This window comes from Lipotes vexillifer, unplaced genomic scaffold (genome assembly GCF_000442215.2).
Source record: "Lipotes vexillifer unplaced genomic scaffold, Lipotes_vexillifer_v1.1 scaffold497, whole genome shotgun sequence".
Classification (NCBI taxonomy): Eukaryota; Metazoa; Chordata; class Mammalia; order Artiodactyla; family Lipotidae; genus Lipotes; species Lipotes vexillifer.
The window spans coordinates 754,618-775,068 of record NW_006781538.1 but is presented as its reverse complement, the minus strand read 5'-3'; positions in this window follow the sequence as shown (position 1 = coordinate 775,068).

Here is a 20,451-nt window from a genome sequence, read left to right as displayed (position 1 = left end):
TAAGTCACATATCACCTACTGCAGACTTGAGATTTAAGTCCTATACAAGAGAATCATTCTCTACCAAGAGAAAAATTTGCTTCCTGAGAATTCTCACCTCCTCCTACAAACATGATCCCCTGCCATGCAACAGGGGGGCTCCTTGAAGGAGGTCTTTAAAATAGAAAGTAACTATGCTTCCCTGTCTCACAAAAGAATTCAGTATAAGGTAGTCTTTAAACTATATTCATGGGCTTTTTCTCATAGCAGGAAGATGTATATTAAAATATGACATTACTATATGCTAATTATTTTCCTTTGTAGGAAACACATTAAAATTAATTAAAACTGGGAGTGGGCCAAGATGGCAGAGTAGGAAGACCCTGAGCTCATCTCCTCTCACAGGTATACCAAAATTACAACTATTTACAGAGTAACTATTGATGGGAAAGATCAGAATCTAGCAGAAAAGATGTTCTACAATGAAAGATATAAACAAGGAACCACAAGACAGGTAAGAAGGATGGAGTTGCAATATAGACAAGACCCATACCCCCAGGTGGGTGACCCACAAACAGGAGGATATTACAATTGCAGAGGTTCTCCCCAAAAAGCAACAGGTCTGAGCCCTACATTAGGCTCCACAGCCTGGGGGTCCTGCAATCAGAAGACAAGACACCAGAACATTTGGCTTTGAAGTCCAGGGGGGGGTTACTTTCAGAAGACTCAGAGGGCTGTGGAAATAGAGACTCCAACGGTGCACACAAAATCTCACACGCTCCAGGACTCAGGGCAGAGGCAGTAATTTGAAAGAAGCCTAAATAATTTCACATCAAAATATACAATCAGTCCACATATTCCATTGGCTACATAACACAGATACCCTGTGCAATCTTGTGGGTTTAGAAAGATGAATCAACTGAATATTTTACTTGCAAATAGGCATTCACCAAGAAAGCCAATGAGGTCCGTAGAAACATAACAGATAGGAGTTTCTGACAGGAATTCTGTTGGCCTCTCCCTCTAAATAGGCAAAACTAGGAAAACATTTGCATGATAGAAAGTTCCCAGTTTCTGCATCCTTCTCACATTTTCCACCTTGCTTGATCATCTGGTAAGACTTTCCCAAACCAATCTCTTTCTTATTTGTATGTGGAAGAGAGGCATTCCCTAAGGAAATATACAAAATTGAAGTATTTTATGGGTGCAGTCAGCACGTAACAAATGACTTATGACAACCACCTGAAATGTAGCAATTTTGCATTTTCTAAGTCCATTTACTACACTCTGCTATACTCTTGAGACATAACCAAGACCCTAAATGTTTCATTGTGTCCAGAAGACACTCAGAGATGAACTTTTTATAAAGCAATAAGTTTCCTTGGGCATATCTGTTGCTTCCAGGTAAATTTAACTATGATAGTCATTAATACAGTGGTCAGTATAAATGTCCTGAATATCTCAGTCACAATTAAAATAAATAAAAGTATGCCAGGGGTTACACATAACCCACTTTAGCCTCTAGGGTAAACCACTTTCAAGATCTGCCTGGTGTATCTCAGTCTTCGGCAAGATAATTATCTATCATAAAGAAAATGTTTAAAAAGCAACTGTTATTGGCAAAATATCAAAATTTCAAATATATTTAATAGTAGGTAGCTATAGCTACCTAAATTAAAATAATAAAATGTACCTCTGATAATTTCATTATTTTATTATCAAATTGATCTTCCCAATGCTTATGATATATCACCTAATCAGAATCTAATGCTTCCTCACTAGACACTGGATAAAGTCCAATCTCCTCAATTAAAATTCAGTATGTGACAGGTCTACCCTACCTCCATCTCTAAATTTCACTCCCACTGCTACACTGGATAAACTGCATCATTCTACTTCTTCCACTGAAAAGATGCTCAACATCACTAATTATTAGGGAAATGCAAATCAAAACTACAATGAGGGATCAACTCATTTTGGTCAGAATGGCCATCATCAAAAAGTTTACAAATAATAAATGCTGGAGAGGGTGTAGAAAGAAATGAACCTTCCTACACTTTGGTAGGAATGTAAATTGATACATCCACTACAGAGAACAGTATGGAGGTTCCTTAAAAACTAAAAATAGAGCTACCGTATGATCCTGCAATCCCACTCCTGGGCATATGTCCTGACAAAGCCATAATTCAAAGAGATACATGCACCCCAATGTTCAGAGCAGCTCTATTTACGATAGCCAAGACATGGAAACAACCTAAATGTCCACTGACAGATGAATGGATAAAGAAGATGTGGTGTGTGTACACACACACACACACACACACACACACACACACACAATGGAATATTACTCAGCCACAAAAAAAGAATGAAATAATGCCATTTGCAGCAACACAGATGTACCTAGAAATGATCACACTAAGTGAAGTAGTCAGAAAGAGAAAGACAAATATCACGTGATATTGCTTACATGTGTAACCTTAAAAAAAAAAAGAATGATATAAATGAATTTATATACAAAACAGAAATAGACCCACAGACATAGAAAACCTATTTGTGGTTACCTGTGGGGTAAGGGGAGGTGGGATAAATTGGGAGGTTGGGATTAACATATACACACTGCTATATATAAAACAGAAAACGAGCAAGGATCTACTGTATAGCACAGAAGGCTATATTCAGTATTTTGTAATAACCTATAAGGGAAAAGAATCTTAAAAAGAATATATATATATGCATAACTGAATCACGTTGCTGTATACCTGAAACTAACACAACATTGTAAATCAACTATACTCCAATAATAAATAAATAAATACAGTCTCCACTCCCTGAGGAACTTTGTTTACAAGATTCTTTCTGCCTGTTGGCTCCTCTCTTCTACACTTAGAAGCATCACCTTTACTTCAAGACTCTCAGAGATAGTGTCAGACTTTGGTGATGGTAATGACAGCAGCTTCTTAATGAACAGAATTATTATTCTTATTATCTACCAGATGCTACACTTGGAATATCCTCATTACATAACAATTCTCTTCCTCAGCATTAATACATCAAATTTTAAAAATCATTTCTAATTCTCATAAATTTCATTCATGCAGTCCACATATAATTTTTCAACTGGATAAAGTGGCAATATAATACTGACCAAGGCTGACACGGCCCTTGCCCTCATGGAGGGCACCATGGTGGGTGAGGAAGGGTAACAGCTAAACTATGAAGCATGCATTATTATTATTCAATGCCCCAGATGGACAATGCGGGCTTAGAAAAGAAAAGCAATTTAGCTAATTCCACACACTAAGCAGAGTTTGATTTCCTTGTCCAATTCATTCTCTCATTCCTTGGTCTAACTACTTTATCTAAATTCTTATGGTATAGTATGCATGCAGCATTCATTCAGCACTTACTATATGCTGTTTTGCATTGATATTTAAATATCCATATGTGCATCCTTTCTTCCTAAATAAAGTGTTAAAACCCTTGAAAGTAATGACCCTACTATATATCTTTTGTATCCTTGAGGTTAAGGGCAGTGTTCAATCTAAAAAGCAGATATTCAATAAGCTTGATGATGATATGAACAGATATATTATCAACAGATATTATAATAAGTTTACAATATTAATATTTAACACAGCAAGCATGAAGAATATCTGCCTAGACACTTTACCAGTGTCAAGCATGTTATTTTAAAGCATATCAAATATGTTTTAAGGCATATCAAATTATTAAAATACAAAAACAAAAACACAAGGCTATTCTCTAATCTACAGACCTTACTCAGATTTTGCCAATGGTCCTAGAAATAATTTTTATAGCACAAGAATATCCAAGACTATGCATTGCATTCTGTTGTCTTATCACTTTAGTCTCCTTTAATCTAAACATTTGTTGAGTCTATGTTTCAAGACTTGACATCTTTAAAAAGTATAGTCCAGTTATACAGAGAATTATCTCTAATTTGGATTTGTGTGATGGTTCCTCATTATTAGATTCATATTATGGACTTTTGGCAGGAGCACCTCAGAGATGATAAGGTGATGTAAAGTTCTTCTTAGAGCACTGTATCAGGAAGTACACCCTATTGATTAGTTCCATGATTGGGGCTAAATGGATAAAGTGGTGTCAGTCAGGATTCTCTACCGCAAAGTTAATATTTTACCCTTTGTAACTGATAAGTCTTATAAGAAGATAAGTTTAGACTATGCAAATATTCTGTTACTCCTTAAAATTTCACCCACTGGTTTTTATATCCATTAATAATTTTTGCTTGAACCAATTATCATTATTACAATTGCCAAATGATAATTCTAATTCTATTAGTCTTTCTACATTTATTAGTTGTTTGGAGAAGACAAACTGTGAGAAAGAGATTTCTCTTTAATTTGTTTAGTTAACTAATTACACCAATTTGAATTCATGGGTTCATATTCAATAGGTTAAAATCCTTTGCTATCATTATTTTGGTGCTCAAACTGTCTCATATTGGCTATTGGAGGTCTCTTCAAACTTACTCCTATGTCCTTTGGAAACATCAGTCATCGACTACATCCTCACTTTCTGCCACATCATATTCCGGGTTCATCTTGTACTTTCCTTGCCCCAGCCCCAGAATCAGATATTTCTCCAAGGAACCCTGGTTCATTCGATTTAGTGGAAAATGGTATTTGGAAACCAAGACAGGGCCCATTTTCTTTTGAAACATCTCCAATCAGGCTGAATAAGAGAATCCACGTTGGAAAACCAAGTGACCCTTTCTCAGTCTTCACCATACGTGCCCCAGCAGGGGCAGGACTTGATGATTCACTCACTTGAAATATGCTCCTTCCTTGGCTTCCTAGGTGACATTTTCTGAGTTCTCGTTAGACCTCACTCGTGCCCCTTCTTGGTTTCCCCTGTAGGTTCTTCCTCATTTTCCTGACCTTTGTTTACTGTATTACCCTAGGACAATCCTTGGAGCTCTTCTCTAAGTATACACAGTTCCTAAAGAACCTCACATGGGAGGCATCATAGCATGATTCTAGAAGTCAGTCTGCCTGAGTTTGCATCCCAACTCCATACCTTACTAAGTGTAAGTATGTTATAGGGAAGATACATAGCCTCCTTTGCCTCAGCGTCCTCATCCATAGAATGGAAATATTAATAATACCTACCTTACAAGGTTGTTCTGAGAATTGAAACTGTTCCTGTCCCATAGTAAACTCTATATATCATCATCATCAAGTTCCACATTTCTAAATACCATCTTTATACCTCTCCAGCCTCAACCTCCCCTACACTCAGAAATATTTCCATCAGCTGGATATATAATGGTGACTAGGTGTCCAAAAGAAATCTCAGAATTAGCATTTGCAGAACCAAACATTTAACTTCATTCATAATAGCTCGTATCTACTGTCCCTAGTCTTCCCCATTTCAGAAAATAAGAGCCAGAGGGATCCATTTGAATTATCTCTCTACTTGAAACACTCAAAAGACCTACCTTTATAAAAATTAAAGCAAAGCCCCTTACCATGACCTATGGGCTCTATGTAGCTTTGCCTCAGCTACTTCCACAACCTCACATCTCTTTTCTGCTTTCCCACCCACTCAGAGCCTTAGCACCCTCTTTTACCACTGCCTGAAGCTCTCTTCCACATCCCAATGCCTCATTTGCTCACAGTCTATGTTAGTCAGAGTTCTTCAGAGAAACAGAACCAAATAAGATGTGTATATAATTTCCAATTCAAGACCCAGGAAGAGCCAATGTTTCAGTGTGAGTCCAAAGGCAGGAAAAACCCATGTCCCAGCTCAAAGGCCATCAGGCAGGAGGAATTCCTTCTTATTCATGGGAGAGTCAGTCCTTTTGTTCTACTCAGGCCTTCAACTGATTAAAAGTGGCCCACCTGCTTTAGGGAGGGAAATCTGCTTTACTCAGCTTACCAATTCAACTCTTAATCTCATCCAAAACACCCTCACAGAAACACTTGGAATAATGTTTGACCAAATGTCTAGGCACCCTGTGGCCCAATCAAGTTGACACATAAAATTAACTATTACACAGCCTTTCACAGTTTTGCTGAAATATTATATCAGATAGGATGTCTCTAACCATCTATATAAAATCACAACCATATTCTGTCTCTGGTTGCTTTACTCTTCTTTATTTTCCTTTCTAGAACATATTACCAACTGATATATTGTATAAGTGTTCCTTGTTTACTGTCTCTTCCTTCCTACCTTCTACCCAATACATTTGATTATAAGCTCCATAAAAGCAAGGACTTTGTTTTATTCACTGCTTTATTTCTATTGCTTAGAACAAAGAGGTAATCATTAAACATCGGCTCAGTGAATGGATGAATATCTTCCTTACCTGCCATATTATTTAAAATGTAAACTAGCTTGTTCTTTTATCACGAAGAGGAGTAATATACCATAGAATTTAGTCATTCACATGTGATAACCTAGAGACAACCTTCTATAAGGCAATCATTGATGAAACGTGGAAACTGCTTTTTTGTTTCAGAATATACACATCATGTGAATTATCATCATCACCACTCTTTAAAAATAGATGCTTATTTCTCAGTATTCACCAAGAGAGCAGCAAAACCTTTGATGAGCTATTAAGAGATTACCAAGTTCAGCATAATTCTCAGAACTACGAATATTGATTTGTATTTTAAAGCTTTTGCTAACTTTAAAAATAAAGGTAAATTTCTTAACTACTTAAATAACATTTTACGCCAAACAGTTCTCAACTGAAAAGTTGTGATGACTACATTTCTGAGTTAAAATAAGCTAGCACAGTGATCAGTTAACAAAGAGTATCTATAATGTGCCTTCAACTCTGATTTCTTGTTGCTATCCTGACAACCATCTCCATTCTACTGCCTAGACTCACTTTACAGATAAAAGGAAAATATTTTTCTTTTTCATTTTCCTTCTCCCAGTTGCCATCTCTTTCTCTCATTTGATCTCATTTCTGGTTTTGACTTCTATAAAGAAATGGAATTTTCTGTATTCAATCTACAGTATGCCCTGTATCTTTATCAATTATGCTTCAACTGTACACAAATATGGAAACTGATAACTGTAGCCTGTCAGAAGGTATTTCTATAATAAGGCAGAAGTTTCTATAATTCATTTTTAAGGGAAGTTTCCTAATGAATTTTTAAAGCATATATTTTTTCATTCTTAGCATCAAAGTCTATTATTTTCGTAAGCAGTTTTCAGAATGGTATATCCACGTGTGAAGCTTTGATAACATCCTTTATTACGTTCTTAACAAATGTGGAACTCAGTTTTTTCAAATCTGTTCAATTAATGCTCTATTGCTTTATCATGCTGGTCAGTCAGTCTTTTAAGCTCTTTGCTGAAATAACAGAGCTTAAACCATATAATACTTGGTGTTTGAGGAGGGGGTATACCTTGAAAAGCTCAATTCTCCAAGCAAAGTAGTTCTGAAAACTGTTTTCATTTTCCTGATGATAATCTATCAATTTCTACAGTCCTTAAAATAATATAAAGCAGTTAAGCCATGGAGTTTCAAGCCTTACTGACCACTGGAAGTAAGCTTAAGTCCTGTTTGGAGGGATATAAAAATATTCTTATACAAAGAAAAATTAATAGCCTCAAGCATTTGGATAAGGACAAAATAATCCATAAACTCTAATGTTTTGGTTTACTTGGGAAGCCTTCAAAAAGTGTTAAAATGGAAAAAACAAATATCTCAAAGATAACTTTAATGGAAAATTCTAGAAATTAAATCTTTTCCCCCTAGTAACATATGCTGTCATTTACAGTAAATACAGTTTCAAAGAATCAGAATCAAAATAGACCGTCCCAGCTCAATGATACCAGAGAAAACATCTTGGTTTGATAATTGTAGAAATGGTTCAAGAAGCTAAGAAATAGAGATTATGATTCTCCTCTCATCTATCAGAAATTTCAGCACAAGTTTGTTTTAAGGCAGCAATAATCCCAAGCTTCTAGAGCAGAGAAAAAGGTCAGCAAACTATAGTCCAGCTAAGGGCCTGCTGTGCAATGGTCTTCACATTTTTAAAGAGTTTTAAAAAAAAGAAGAAGAAAGTAAAAGAAGAGGAATATGCAAAAGACAACTGTATGTAGCCAGCAAATCCTAAAGTATTTATACTAGGCACTGTACAGAAAAAGTTTGCTGACCCCTGTTCTGATGCATAGTCTGAAATTTAAATTTAATATTTCTTTCTCCTTTACCACGAAAGCAACAAACTAGGACACAGAGAACTAGAATCAAGAAAAAAGTGAAAATGCCACATCTACCACAAAAATTATCCAGGAATATGAATTAAATGCAGTCATGTTCTTGAACTGGTTCATATTGGTTTCCATGGACCAGTTATTAAATTTTCAGGAATTCTGTGAGTTAACTGGCAAACCATTGCTAGTTTGAAATCAGCCATTTGTGAGAATATTTACACCATGGAAATTAGCAAGCACTATAAATGGAGCTCTGGGGGGGGTTGTTTGTTTATTTTTATTTTGTCTGCTTTAGAGCACACCAGTGACTGAATGTCTTCTTCACATGAATTGTAAAGTAAGATTTCTGTCATAGTATCTCAGTGTTGAAATTATCTTGCTCAACCCTGCATATATTTCTAACAAAGTAATCCTTAGCCTTTTGCATATAGTCCTTTTGACTGAGAACTTTCTTTTGGCAAGGGAGCCCATTCAATTTGGGATGTGTATGACAACCACCACAGACTCCCATTTCTACAGTATTACTGACTGAAAACCTTCTGTTGCCAAATACAAAGAAATTCTGGATGGAATATAACAAGCAGTTATAAAAGCATACCTATGTGCGTGTGTTTCGTGCATGTATTTGGACCTCCCCAAGGGACAAAAACTAAAAGAAAACTGGAAAGCAGAGGGACTAGCATGTGAGCTGACTCCATAGAAGCTGTATGGAGGGTTATTGCTCTCATAAACAAGGAACTTAGGATTTAAATGTCCTGAGAATACAGAAGAGGAAAAGATGTCATTACATAGATTCTCAGATGAAGGCAGGACAGTTGAGTGATTTTTAAAGCAGTAAAATGCTATTAAATGAGTAACTATGGTTCAAGGAAGTGGTTCGAAGAAGCTTGGAGTCTGATTGGTAAAAGAGTCTTCCTTGGGAAGTCATAGGCCAGAGGTTCAGATTTAAACTACTTGCTTGATCTGGACCCTACCAAGCTGAAATATTAACATCAAAGGGGCAATAATAATCACTAAAGGTATTTGGCAGAAGCAAATGAAAACCTTCTTAAAAGATTAATTATCAGAGATCAAGGTCTTCTAACAATAAGCCCATAAAGCACAAAGATGCAGAATATGCAAGGAACATGTAACAGACCATGAAAAAAGTCAGTAAACCCAACAAACACACAGAACTTACAATAATAAAGCTATCAGTTAAGTATTTTGAAATATAATATTCATGTAAAAAGAAAATTGAAGGCACAACTTATAATAAAAAGAAATAATTTTTTAAAACCTGGCAAAAATGAAAAAGAAACAATTTAAATTTCTAGAAATAAACAAAATCACTGAAAAGAGATTTAGTAAACTGTGTACGTAAAGAAATTAACTAGGCAGTGAGCACACATAAATAGAACACCTGGAAGAAAAGTTAACAGACACCAACAATAGAATGAGAAGGTCTAATATATTCTTAGTAGGAGTATACAAAAAGAATACAAAGAATGGATAAAAGTGATATATTGAATATTACAACTGAGAATTTCCTGTAACTGACTAAATGCAAGAATCCTTAGCCTCAAGGAACAAACAGAATGAAATAGAAGAAAAGTAAAATAAAATCTACACCTGGACATACTGAATATAAAGACAAAGAACAAGTCTTGCAAGTGTCCCAAAAAAAGAAACAGAATAACTTAAAAAAAAAGACAATTACATCTTTAATAATTTTTTCAGTAGCAACAATGGATAGAGTCCAGAATATTTGGGATAAAATTATAGTATTAAAAGAAATTATCGATAATTACTACTCAGCTAAACTCTTATTCTAGAATAAGGAAAAAAGTAAAAATTTTCAGTAGAGAGAGAGAGAGAGAGAGAGAGAGAGAGAGAGAAAGGGTCTGCTATAAGAACTACTAAATGCTATACTTCATGGAAGAAGTTAAATTCAGAAAAAGTAGCAGGAAGGATTAGTGAGAAGAGAAAGTGGTATGTGGACTGCTGAATCTAAAGAGGCCTTAACTATCTGTATTAGTCAGCTCTGGCTACCATAACAAAATACCACAGAGTGGGTGGCTTAGACAACAGAAATGTATTCTCTCACAGTTCAGGAGGCTGGAAGTCCAAGATAAAGGTACCAGCAGGGCTGGTTTCTTGTGAGATCTCTCCATGGTTTCCAGAAGGCCATCTTCCCTCTGTGTCCTCACATGGTCTTTTCTCAGTGCATGCACACTCCTAGTGTCTCTTTCTCTTCTTATAAGGACACTAGTCCTATTAGATTGGGGCCCCACCATTATGATCTCATTTAACCTTAATTATCTCCTTAAAGGCCATATCTCTAAATACATTTAAATTGGGAGTTAGGGCTTCAACATATTAATCTGGGGGCACACAACTCAGTCCCTAACACTACAAAAGATAATAATAGAGGTAATTTCCAATGAGAAGGGAAAATAAGGTAAAATTAAAATATCAGAAAGCAACATGTAAAAGTATGTGCCTTTAATTTCTTCAGAAGTAAAAAGAAATGTAAATAGTTTTAGATTTTATGTCAAATATGCATGTTAAATTTTTAAAACATAGATATAGAATGTAGAAATTCCAAATAGAGGAGGTAAAAGTAAAAAGAAAATTTGCTCAATCTAATAAAGACAAAAAGAATCATAGGTAAAAATAATACATTTATATTCACCCTAAACATTCTAGGTGAAATATAAAAATATCTTAAGTCTATTGATGATTTTACAAGGAAGTATAGAATATTCAGGCCCAAAAGTAAACAAAGGCGGGAGTCCAGAAAGTTAAGCAGAACACTGAAGCTCACTTTTACCTTGAAGGCCTTTGCTGAACCAAGAGAACTTAAGCTTTGGTTTTGTGACTTCAAGAGGCATGAAGCATAGAAGAATATAAGCTAGCAAGTATAAAAGTAATGATAGAAATATAAAATCAGAATTTTACAGCTCCAATACAATAATTGATTCAGACAAGGATCATATAGCCCATAAAGTAAGATGTTGCTGGCAAGTAGAATATTCTCATCTTGCCAAAGTATCATCGTACAGATTATTTGTTAATTAAAAAAAATAAAACTAAAGTGAGCCTTAACAAAGATGAAATATGATATTCACCACTTTAACTAAATGATCAAGGCTAGCATCACTGACAATGAGATACCCTAAGTACCCCCCTGATAAGTGCAGAAAGAGTACATAACATCACCTATGAAGTATTCTCGCCAAAAATTGCATCCAGAATCGAATCACATCATATCAGAGACTTACCTTCCAGTTCATAAGAAAGCCAGCGCATAGACAATTTCACACCATGGGAAAATAGAGAGATCAGTACAGAATACAGACTTTCTGCATGACAACTGGCCAGGCCTTTTCACAAGTTGATATCACTGAAAAGAAACAGAAAAAGAAATGTTAGGGACTGTTTGAGATTAAATGAAACTAAAAAGGAAGTTTGAATGTGGACCGTATTTAGATTATACTAAAAACTTGTTGCTGGTTTCTTAGGGGTACAAGAATTATTTACTTTTGCAATATGTACATTACAATATTTAGGTTGAAGTGGTTTGATATTTGGCAATTTACTTGCAAATTATTTAGCATAGAGAGATAAATATGCAGAGAGATAAGTACGGCAAAATGTTAACATTCTTAAAGTTAGAAGTATAGACTTTAGAATCAAACTGGTCTGATTTCAAGTCCTAGTTTCCTCTCTTTCTAGTCCTAACCCAGTTCAGCATTGCTTACCTCCTAGTTGTTCCAGAAAGTGCTGCCTTAATTCTTGTCTCAGTGCTTTTCCTCTGAGGTGCCCTTTGCCCACACTGCCTCTCCACCACCAGTGAATTTATCCATGATCCAGCTGCAGCCTGACACACAGCCATTCCTGACCACTCTGCCTTCATGGGTCTCTTCCTGTGGCCGGTCTTCCCCACAGAATGGGTCTGAATGAGAAGGGAGTTGAATACTCCCCTAAATCCTGCTCTGTTTATACCCTCAGTCTCCACATATGGCTGTGATAGAGAGCAAGGCAGGGTCTCAGAGACAGGAGACAAGCCTCTCAGTTACTTAAACTAGACCATGATGTGGAGGGAGAGGGGGCGGTATAATAGACGAGAAATACGAAAAACTTCAGCTGTTAGAACTAACAATTTCTTTCTAGGTGCCTGATTCAGCAGGTAGAGCAGGCACTGGGGTGGAGCTGGGATGAGCCACATGACCCCTACCTTGTCCACTCTTCTACACATGAAGATCACCAGCAGTAATCAGCAGGCTCCAAGGGCTTTCACCACACAATTCTGGGGGGCCTCTCACAAAACCTTTGCCTCTTTTATTTGTGGTTTCCATCCCTTTGCAAATATCTTTGCCAACAGCCTCTACACTCAGCCATTCAATGCCTTTGTCCCCGTGTAGGTGAATGAAGTTGAGAAAACATTTGGTGCCTTTGGCCACTTTGGACCCTGAGTAAGGGTCCAAGATGAGCCCCGGAAGTACTATACCCTCTGGGAAAGGTGCAGGAACCACCAGTGGTAACTGTTCCTAAAAGACACCTGTCATGTCTCCACCAAATTCAGGTAGGTCACAAGGCAGGAGTCTGTAATAGGGAAAATGGGGACATTCCATTCTTTCCAGTCAGCTGATTAATTCTTTCTCCTTCTCATTCTGTTTCCTTATTTCCCACTCAGTGTACCCATATTTTTAATTGTGATAAATAACACATAACATAAAATTTACCACACTCGCCATTTTTAAGTGTACAATTCAGTAGGGTTAAGTATATTCACGTCGTTGTGCCACAGACTGCAGAACTTTTTCATCTTGCAAAAATATAACTCTATACCCATCAAACAACAACTTTCCATTTACCCTCTCCCCAGGCCCTGGCAACCACAATTCTGCTCTCTGTTGCTGTGAATTTGACTACTTTAGATACCTCATATAAATGGAATCATGTAGTATTTATCTTTTTGTGACTGGATTATTTCACTTAGCACAATGTCTTTAAGGTTCATCCGTGTTGTACCATGTGACATGATTTCCTTCTTTTCTAAGGCTGAAAAATATTCCATTGTATGTATATATCACATGTTTTATCCATTCATCTGTTGTTGAACATTTTGGTGGCTTCCACTTCTTAGCTAATGTGAATAACACAACAATGAACATGGGTGAGCAAATATCTCTTCAAGATCCTGCTTTCAGTTCTTTTGCGTATATATCCAGAAGTGGGATGCTTAGATCATATGGTAATTATATTTCTAACGTTTTAGGAACCTTCCTTCTGTTTTTCACAGCAGCTGCACAAGTTTACATTCTCATCAACAATGCACAAAGGCTCCAACTTCTCTACAGCCTCACCTGCACTGCCTGGTGCTGCTGTTATGATTGTTTATAATGGCCATCCAAATGGGTATGAGGTGATATCTCATTGTGGTTTTGATCTGCATTTCTCTAATGATTAGTAATATTGAGCATCTTTTCATATGCTTGTTGGTCATTTGTACATCTTCTATGGAGAAATGGATATTCGAGATCTTCGCCCATTTTAAAATCAAGTTTTTTGTTGTTGTTGTTGTTGTTGAGCTAGAAGTTCTTGGTAAATTCTGGATATTACCCCTTTTTAAGACATATGATTTACAAATACTTTCTCCCATTCTATAGGTTGCTTTTCACTCTGGTTTCCTTTGATGTGCAAAAGTTTTTAAGTTTGATGTAGTCTCATTTGTCTATTTGTGCCTGTGCTTTTGGTGTTATGTCCAATAAATCACTGTCAAATTCAAGTTCAGAAAGCTTTTCTTCTAGTAGTTTAATAGTTTTAGATCTTATATTTAGGCTTTAATCGATTTTGAGTTAATTTTTGTATCTGGTAAAAGCTAAGGGAGCAATTTCATTATTACATTCGTGGATATCCAGTTTTCACAACACCATTTGTTGAAGAGACTGTCCTCTCCCCATTGTTTGGTCTTGGAACCTTAGTTGAAGATCATTCGGCCATATACATGAGGGTTTATTTCTGTATTCTCTATTTTGTTCCATTGGTCTTTATGTCTGTCTTTATGCCAGTATCAGATAGTTTTGATTACTGTGGCTTTGTAATATATTTTCAAATCAGGAAGTGTGATGCTTCCATCTTGGTTCTTCTTTCTCAAGATTGTTTTGGTTATTCAAGGTCCACTGAGATTCTATAAGAATTTTAGGATAGTTTTTCCCATTTCCTCAAAGAACGGTATTGGGATTTTAATAGGGACTGCATTGAAATTGTAAATAGTGCTAGGTAGTATGGACATTTTCATCTATATTAAGTCTTCCAATCCATGAACATGAGATGTCTTTTCATTTATCTGTGTTGCCTTAATTTCTTTCAGCAATGTTTTATAATTTTAAGTGTACACATCTCTCACCTCCTTGTTTAAGTTTATTCCTAAGCATTTTATTATTTTTGATGCCTTTGTAAATGAGATTTTCTTAATTTCCTTTAGAATAGAGATATTTTGCAAAAATAAAAGTCTGGATTCCATGTGATCATGTAAACAGTCACAGACCCTGAGACAAGGGTTCAAGGACAAATGTCTTATTTGGGAGGTGATCCTAGTAGGCACTGGTAGTGGAACAAGGACATGAGACAGAGGATATAAGGCAACCTACAACGCAGGCACTATTCTGCCAACTCACTGATCTTTGTCCCCACGTGGATGAAAATGGGAGTCCGTGTGGCACACTGGCTGAGAGTTGCCCAGGGATCATTAATTCTCTTGCCTTTCCAGCCTGCCAGGGCCCTGGGAAGAGTAGGCTATGGTTGCTAGAGAGAATCCTCAGGGAACTGGAAGCCATTGCTGTTGTGCTCAGTGGTTGTAATGAGCAAGTGGTATGAGTAGAAAGCTTTATGTCTGCTTCATATACCCTGATATTTTTTTAGACTAGTGGTATACTAACTTCTCCTGGTCTGAAGTTTCAAATGCATCTTCTCTCTACTGCCCTGATTCACCCATTCCTGATTATTGGGGGCTGGTTAGGACTTGAGTCAGGGCTTGTCTGGAAGGGGAATAACTACTCTGAGGCCAGCTAGAGAGCAGATGAACCTCAAATATGGTTGGGTTCGTATCCATTTTTATTTGCCTGCACAAATTTTCTGCTTCCAAAATCATCCTAAATTTATTTGGGAAGTTACCTCCCTTCCCTCCCTCCCTCCCCTCCAGCCCCCTATCCACGCACATAATCTCCAGCCTACATGAATCAGGAAATACATAAGCAGTTTGATTCAGATGTTAAAAAAATCAATTAGAGCAAGTGTTGGCAAAATTTTCTGTAAAAACCAAACAGTAGATATTTTAGGCCTTGTGAATAAGAGGCAAAATTAAGAACATTGTGTAGGCAGTAATATAACAAAAGAAAAAAAAATTTCCACATTTTTTTTAACAAAATCCAAAAACAATCGAGTATATTTTTTGTAATAGAGGTCTGCAAATGGAATTCTCTTCTTTTGAAGGAGGGATAACATTACACTTAAGTGATGTTCAGAGTTAGTATTCCCTACAATAAAAATCATTTGCAAATGTTCATCTGTTAATGCTGATCTGTAATGAGATTTTACCAATTTCATCTTTAAAAATGCTGTTTCACACAGATAGGTACTGTCAAGTACTGATACTAATTTGTGAGCATATAATTTTAATTGTGGATATTCATCACTTGGAAGACATTTATAAATTCTATTAGATTCTTCTCTTGGTATTTGTCTTTCAGTATGTCATTACAATGTAGATTAATCACTTCCAATGGAAGGTTAAGTGGAAGCTCCTCAGTTGTGCAATTAAATGGATTTTGAAATGTGGAAATTCCCTTTCCACTTGCATTGAGATCTGAAAAATACTGCTAGATTTGTAGTTTGAGCTTAGAAAATATATTTGCTGTAAATGTGTGTGGGATTAAAGATCTTACTTCTTGTTTTAACTCTTAATAGTACAGTAAGTATGCAAAGAAGCTTGTGATTCAAGCACTGTTAGCTGTTGTGAAAATATTTTTACTGCAGTATATATTTCATATATAAGTGCTGTTTTGCTTTAAAATTTTAGTTTTAATTTATTATACAACATTATCAAGTCTTCAGCAAAAGCAAATTAATTTCCTAATGTGCAGTGTTCCATAACACACAGTCTTCTTGTTCAGAAAACTTTCCATCTCAGTCCTGAGCTCAAACAATTGCAGTGAAACTTTATCCCTGTTAAAGCATCAGAATGCTGAGTGGTAGGGCAAGTCATGATATTTAGTTTCTATTTTTGACAAAAAATCATAAAACTGATGATGACTAAGTCCAGGAGAGTGAGTGAAGTTTACATTGACACTACCAATTCAATAACACATGATAAATTTGAATATTTTCCACAAAGTACCTGCCAGTGAATAACATGCCAAATAACCATGGGCATTTAAACACTTCATATTTTCACAAGCTTTGTAAATTCGTCCAACTAAACATATTCCTGTTCCACACATATTTTTACCACCATCATGTATAATACATCTTAGCAGATTCCACTTCAGGTAGTATTGAATTAGTGTTTTCTTAAAGTCCTTGAAAAAATTCTCACCTGTAAATGTTCCACACAAACTAATTCTTCAGTCTCTTCAAACGTGGTATTGATTTCTCAAACAACTGAGCAGTATGGTAATCAATTGGTAATCAATTCACCAATAACCAAAGAAATCCATTCAAAACTGTTTGCCTTGTTTTATAATTGACTACTGATGTTGTTCCAAATGTCCTCAACTCTTTAAGCAACTGTTCTCACCAAAAAGCTAATAGTCTTAAACAAGTTTATTTTCTCTAAATGCATTTTATTGGTTGTTTCAATCAAACATGATTTAATTAACTCACTATCAGTAAGTGACTTTTCATGCTTAGTTAACAAATGAGCCATGTGAAAGTTTACTTTGTTTGCAGTTTCATGTTTAGTTTTCATTGCTGTGAAGAATTTCCACTGAAATAAGATCCTGTCTTGTAAAATTTTCTAATTTTCCTGATCATTGCTTTCCTGTGCATTGAGAACATTGTGATGCGTGCTTATCCTGGTGATACCATCATATATTGTAGTCTCTTAGCACCTCTATATTGCCATTGCATAATAAACTCAATTTGGGGCATCTAATTCAAGAATTCGCACTCCATTGTGCTTTAAAAGTATGATATTCCACATTAGTTTCCTCTGTAGCTGCTGTAACAAATCACCACAAACTTAGTGGTTTAAAACAACACAAATGTATTCTCTTATAGTTCTGGGAATCAGAAGTCTGAAATAAGTCTTATGGGACTGAAATCAAAATATCAGCGGGACCAGTTGGAAGCTTTGGGTAGAATCCATTCCTTGCTTCTTCCAGCTTCCAGAGACTGCTGGAATTTCTTGGCTTGTGGCTTGCATCACTCCAATCTCTTCTTCTGTCATCACATCACCCTCCCTCTCTGACTTTCCTATATTCCTCCTGTAAGGACCCCTGTGATTACACTGGACATACCCAGATAATCCAGGATAATCTGTCCATCCCAAAATCTTCAACTTGATCACAGGTTCAAACAGATTGAACAGGTTTGATCACAGGTAACATACAGGTCCTGGAAATTAGAGTACGGACACTTTTGAAATATTCAGCCTACTGCACAAAGTCTACTTTTCTCATTTTGATATAATGAGAATGCACCCACAATAAAAAGTAAAAAAAATAAGACAGTCCATAGTAATATGCATTTTGAAATGCTGGCAAGTTATAACAGCATCACTGCAATTTGTATACACTGAACATTATGAGAAAATGTTGTAACTAATCAACTCTGCTCTTATAGCATGAAACCAGTCATAGATAATATGTAAATGAGTAAGCTTGGCTGTATCCCACACTAAAATTTGAATTTCATATTATTTTCACATCATGAAATATTAATCTTCTTTTGATATTTTCAACCATTAATAAACCTATCTATCAGGCCATACAAAATCTGGTGGTAGGCTGGATTTGCCCTGGTAGGCCATAGTGTGCTGACTCTTGGCAAAAAGCAACAGACAACACAATAGCCAGATGAGATCTACAGGTATACTTTGGAACACCAGGTGGTTAAAAGAAAAAATCTCCCATTTAAAAACCTTGCTTTCTTCTTCTCGTATAAAATCTGCAGATCTGGCAACACTGGGCCCACATGACAAAACTCCTACAATGAAATAATCTACCACTTACCCGCCTACCTCAATCTTACATTACTTTGAGTATGTGACCAAGGTTTCTTATTGCCCTAAACTTCCTATTGAATTCTTTTAACAAACTATGAAAGAAACTATGGACATACTTTCTCAGCCTTCTGCAATCTCAACCCTTTTCCTTTGTACCAGCTCCATTCTCTCCTAAAATATGGCACCCAATACACGATGAAATGCTTTACCTACTTAGCACAGAACTTAGATCAGTGGTCCTTAACCCTAGCTGTATATTAAAATAACCTGGAGATACTTTGGGGAACAAGTCCAATGCTTGGGTCCTACCCTAAAACAATTAAATCAGAGTCACTGAGACTGGGGCCCAGGTGTCAGTATTTAAAACACCCCAGGTGATTTCAATGTGAAACCAGGGCCCAGGCCCACTGAATTAGAGCAGTTTAACATTATATCATCTTCTTTTTCTGGGGTTCATGTATTTAAACCAGCTCTGAGACCTTAAAATGAGAAAAAAAATCCAGTAAACTTCTATTTATCTAGAATACTTCATATTATGGAATACTTTTTAACTTTTATTTCTTCATTTTATTCATTCTTTCACTCAACAAGAATTTATTAAGCATCTACTACTTTCTGCACACTAGACCTGATTAGGTAATTACAATAAGAATAGCTGGTTAATTTTCAGTTCAATTTGTTGACGTGATCTATACTACATTAACAGCTACCACCTACTGAACATCTGCCTGTGTGGCAGTCTTTGTGCCAGGCACCCTTCATGGATTTCTCAGTTTCCTCTTATAACAACATACTACTGTACGTATACCCTTATTACCTCCAGAATACAAATGTTGATCCTGAGGCTTGATGAGATTGAAAACTTCACGTTTCCACAACTAATCATCTATAGACGCTGGGAGGTGAAACAAGATTCCAGAGACAAACTATCTACCACTCTGTCAACTCCCTTTCCATGTGATAAACTATATCCCACACTAAATATAATGTTTTTAATTACATAAAGTGCTTCAGCGTCGTGCAGGACTTCAGGCTCAACTCTGAATAACAATATACCCATATTCGTACGGAGATCATACATCCTTGTTTACCTGTGATACACCTGGTTTATGCTGATTTTCTCAGCAAATGTATTAACAGACCAGTCTCCACCCTCAACAGTCTCCTGATTTAGACAACAAATTATATAGTCACCTAGTTTTATAAGGTTATAGCCCAGTACAGTGCCAATAAACACTAGGCACTCAAAATTTGCTGTTTAACAAATAAAGGGGGACTTCCGTGGCGCAGTGGTTAAGAATCCACCTGCCAATGCAGGGGACACAGGTTCGAGCTCTGGTCCAGAAAGATCCCACATGCCGCGGGATGTGAGCAACTAAGCATGTGTGGGACAACTACTGAGCCTGTGCTCTAGAGCCGCGAGCCACAACTACTGAAGCCTGCGTGCCTAGATCCAGGGCTCTTCAACAAGAGAAGCCACCGCAATAAGAAGTCCGCGCACTGCAACGAAGAGTAGCCCCTGCTCGCCACAACTGGTGAAAGCCTGCACACAGCAAAGAGGACCCAATGCAGCCAAAAATAAATTAATTATTAATTTATTAATTTTAAAAAAAGTTGTTTACCAAATTAAGTGAAAAAAAATTAAAACAAATAAAGGAATGATGGTGAAAGTAAGAACTTAGGTCCTGCCTAAGTTATGGTCTGGCATAGTTTATGTTTAAGGAACGTCACCCAGAGCAGTGTGTTTATCATGTGCTGTTTGTTCTCAAAACTTTAGTATAAGGCATTTCTAAATATTAGAATATTCAGAAAAGAATTTACAATTAAAGGAGAAGAGTTTCTTTAGTTATTATGACTGCCTGTTTCTGTCAATGAAATAAATGTTATTGACTAGCACTAAATTTTAAACACGGCTAATTTTAGGAGCTTCATGCCCTTTGAGATGATTTATGCCGTTCCTAGAATTTTCCCATGTGAGAAAAGGGATTTAAAAATGTACATGACTCTTTCCTATAGGGGCCAAAGAGACAACTCTG